The sequence below is a fragment of the Hibiscus syriacus genome, unplaced genomic scaffold (assembly GCF_006381635.1).
Source record: "Hibiscus syriacus cultivar Baekdansim isolate YM2019G1 unplaced genomic scaffold, ASM638163v2 tig00002237_pilon, whole genome shotgun sequence".
Taxonomy (NCBI): domain Eukaryota; kingdom Viridiplantae; phylum Streptophyta; class Magnoliopsida; order Malvales; family Malvaceae; genus Hibiscus; species Hibiscus syriacus.
The window spans coordinates 1,651,744-1,656,050 of NW_024061918.1; the positions used below are offsets into that span (position 1 = coordinate 1,651,744).

The 4,307-nt window shown below is 37.6% G+C and overlaps 1 pseudogene; it reads left to right on the top strand.

Annotated features, from left to right (window-relative positions):
• The first annotated feature begins 946 nt into the window (after nt 1-946).
• LOC120141809 lies at nt 947-3,835 on the top strand (annotated as a pseudogene).
• Nucleotides 3,836-4,307: the final 472 nt, after the last annotated feature.

The following is a 4,307-nucleotide window of genomic DNA, read 5'->3' on the forward strand; positions in this document are numbered from 1 at the left end:
TCTAGTTGATAGCGAAAAGTTTGAAGTCAAAAGACAGGTAGAAAATTGAAGCAGCGGGGTCCCGCGTTCTCCAATTAATTTTCTATTTGATCATTTCTGCGGTTCTTTCATCGAAAGACTGAGCGCAGTCAGGATCCTTCCTGCCCATTAAGGAATGAATAGCGCTGCCTTGCTTTGAATCTCTTTTCTCTTCATTTCCTTTGCCCAACGCCATCTCTTCTTCCTTTCTGCAACTCAACTCCGGGATTTCCATGGAAGTTAAACTAAGGTATCAATAACATCCCTCTTTTTTTCTATTCTGGGTTTTGCTTTTTTTTTTTCTCACTTCCTTTGTGTTTCCGCTTCTTAATTGATTTTGGCATGTTAAATTCAATTGAATCAAGCCTTTCCTTTATGTTTTATTAATTCACTTTCATAAGCCTGAACCTCTTCATATTTATTTAATCCAACCGCTGTTATATTCACAATCTTGAAGCCAAAATCTACCCGATTATAAATTTAAAGTTATACAAAGAATATGAACTATTGAATTGTAATTAGTTTTTATGAGCCAAAAAAACTGTAATTCTCACTTTTATTTTAATATTTTTAGTTATAATTTAATGCATAGATATAGCGAAATAATAGTATTTATTAGGAGTAATTTGAACTTCTCATGTATTGATGAATCCATCGTCTAAGTATAGCAATTGTCTTTCTGATAAAAATAAATAAATAGCAATTGTCTAATTATTAATTCTTACCATCGAATATTTTCTTTTTAAAAAAGCTGTATTTTATTTTTCAAATTATTTAAAATATTATATATGATGAATTAATATTGTCCGCAACGTAAAAAAATGTCTTAAGAGTCAGTTCTTTGTATTTTGTTCTTTATTGGGAATATCAAGTGGGACAAGAATATGAGGAATTTGGATAATCAATCAAATCTCATCATCTTTTTCAGGTTCATTCATAAATTTACAGCTGATGGAACTTGAACCAATTTCTTGAGCCATTGTAATACAAGTTGAATATTGTTAAACAACTCCAGGATTCAAGCTCAGGTTGAAAAGAAAATGGATAGAAAAGTTGGTTATGCTTTAATGGTTCTTATGATCGGATCTCTAGGATTACTCGAAGGAGTTCAAGCCGAACCGAGAGCTCAAATAGTGAAAATGACATGTAACCCTCAAAGGGAGCATAACACGACTCTGTTCGTTCCCAATTTCATTGCTTTAATGGAGAAAATCAGTGATGTTATGCGTCAATTCGGTTGGGGAACTGCATTAGTTGGTTCAGGGCCTGATGCCAACTATGGCCTAGCTCAGTGTTATGGAGATCTATCTTTGACCGACTGTCCATTGTGCTATGCCGAGGCACGTACGGCTCTTCCTGAATGCTATCCGTCCGCCGGTGGCCGAATTTTCCTCGACGGGTGCTTCGTGAGATCTGGGAACTATAGCTTCTATGAAGAGTACTTGGGACCAAATGACATGGTTGTGTGCGGGAATGCTAGCCGCAAGGGATCAGAATTTCAAGCATCGGCGAGACGTGCGCTGTCGCATGTAGTGACTACTGCAGTGGATAATGGAGGGTATGCTAAGGCTCAGATGGCGGCGGGAAGAAATGAGACGGCTCATGTTCTGGTCAATTGCTGGAGGACATTGAACCGGAGTTCTTGTCAATCAATCATGTCTCGAGAATGCATCAGCAGCAATGTTAAGGTGCTTGCCCTGGTCAGAGGGACGGGCACTCTACACTGGCTGCTACTTGAGATACTCCAGTATAGATTTCCTCAATAAACAACCTGCAAAAGGAAGTTCAAGAGGTAAAAGAAATTTCAGTTTAATTAAGACTCTAATCTTGACATGGTCTGGATTTTCAAATACATCTTATAAGATGGGATCAAGACTCGACAGGTTCGAGTTATTTTCCCAATCCGATATTGAACCAAATGCATAAGGTGACTTGATTTATATTCATGATTTTGCAGGAACCATTATAATTATAGTAGTTTCTACTCTCAGTTCCCTGGTTGTTTTAGCTGTTCTTGCAGCTGCTGGAGTATATGCATGGAAGCGAAGATGCATACAAAGGAAAAGAGGTAAAAAGTTGTTACCGAATTAAATGTTTAGTTCAATTAATCCATGCGGTCACCTCAATCGTACGATTTGAGTTCCGACATCTGCAAATTCTTTCCCTTTCCTTTACTTTAATTATTCATGTACCCGGAATTGTAAGAATATTTCTACCTGGAATTGTAGTAAGCGTTGTCTGTGTTGCTAAAATGTTTCCGAATTTCAGGTTCAAATGATGCAGAAAAGTGGGTGAAAGTCCTTCGTGATAGTAACTTAAATTTCAAGTACTCTACGCTCGAGAAGGCTACAGGATCATTTGATGATGCAAACAAACTCGGGCAAGGAGGATTCGGGACAGTTTATAAGGTAGTTTTCCCACCAATGTGTTAGCTGTTCTTCTTTAGCATTAAACTGGTATGTGATGGTCCATAACTCATTTTTTCATCTGTAGGGAGTTCTACCTGATGGAAGAGAGATAGCTGTGAAGAGACTTTTCTTTAACAATCGACATCGAGCTGCAGATTTCTACAATGAAGTTAACATGATAAGCAGTGTGGAGCATAGAAACCTGGTGAGATTATTGGGATGTAGTTGTTCAGGATCCGAAAGTCTTCTTGTCTACGAGTTCCTCCCTAACAAGAGCCTCGATTCTTTCATCTTTGGTAAACACCAATACTTTACTTCCAATATAGATACCGAATATTAAATTGATACTGATATATCACTAACAGCTCGTTTTAACCTCCCGAAAGCATAAACAGATTCCAGCAGAGGTAAAGAACTTACATGGGAAAAGAGATACCAAATTATCATTGGGACCGTAGAAGGTTTAGTCTATCTTCACGAGAACCCCACAAACAAAATCATTCACAGAGACATAAAAGCAAGTAATATCCTGTTGGATCTAAAGTATCGTGCCAAGATCGCTGATTTTGGTTTGGCGAGATCTTTCGATGAAGGTCAGAGTCATATCAGCACTGCCATTGCCGGAACACTGTAAGCATCGTCTTCTTTCTGCTCTTACCAGAAACTATTCAATGTTTAGCACAATTGAAAGCTTCTCATGTTCGAGCTAGTAATTTCTACTTGTATGATCCACAGAGGATACATGGCTCCGGAATACCTAGCCAATGGCCAGTTAACGGACAAGGCGGACGTCTATAGTTTCGGAGTGCTTTTACTAGAGATCATAACCGGAAGGCAAAACAACAGAAGCAAAGACACAGATTACTCGGATAGCATAATTGCAACTGTAAGCTTCAGACATGGAACACTATTTTAAATAAACTGATTTCCATTTTTAAAATTTTCGTTTTCGGGTCAAACAGGCGTGGAGTCACTTTCAATTAGGGACAGCCGAGGAGATTTATGATCCGAATATAACGTTAAACGATGACAGCCGATGTGCCGATGTGATGAATCAGATATACAGAGTACTGCACATCGGGCTTCTTTGCGCCCAAGAGGTCCGATCACTAAGACCATCAATGTCGAGGGTACTACAGATGCTAACCAAGAAAGAGGAAGAGCTTCCTGCACCAACAAGTCCTCCGTTCATGGACGAAAAGACAATGGAATTCAACGACACGATCGAGAACGATAGCTATCCACTATATGCAGGTGGTAAAGATTCAATTGCCACCATGGGTCAGAGCTCCTTTTACCCAAGATGATGTTTGAAGTCAGATAAGGTGAAAAGAGTGTATCTTAGGATAGAAATCATAGTTTTGGCAACATAAAAGGTTCACTAGGTAGAGTGAATAGTCTATCCTTAGAATGCAGAATGACATCAAATTATCGTATAATGTAGACTTACTATGAAAATTTTTGTTGATAGGTATAGGTAGCCCTTAGGACCGGCTTCATTTTAAAATATCTATTAAATTTATATCTTTTAAAAATATTTAACATAAATCCGATATACCTAAATAATTTGGTTTGCATGATGAGATAGTAGTACTAATTAATTCATCTTGAGTACGAAGTAGAACTCTAATTAATTCATCATGTATGATGCTTATATGCAATGAAATTGGTATCTGTTGCTGAAAGCCAAACTCGTAAAAGAATTTTGCTATATATCTTTAGATAACTAATGAATGAATCACTTCAATTTTTTCATCCATCTGAGATGTACAAAGGAATATTTGTTCAAAAATAACTCTCAATCATTTGATAAAATTCTACGTACAATGCCCTTAATGCTACCACTTTGGCACCTGCTCATTATATAGACGATCCTATTGA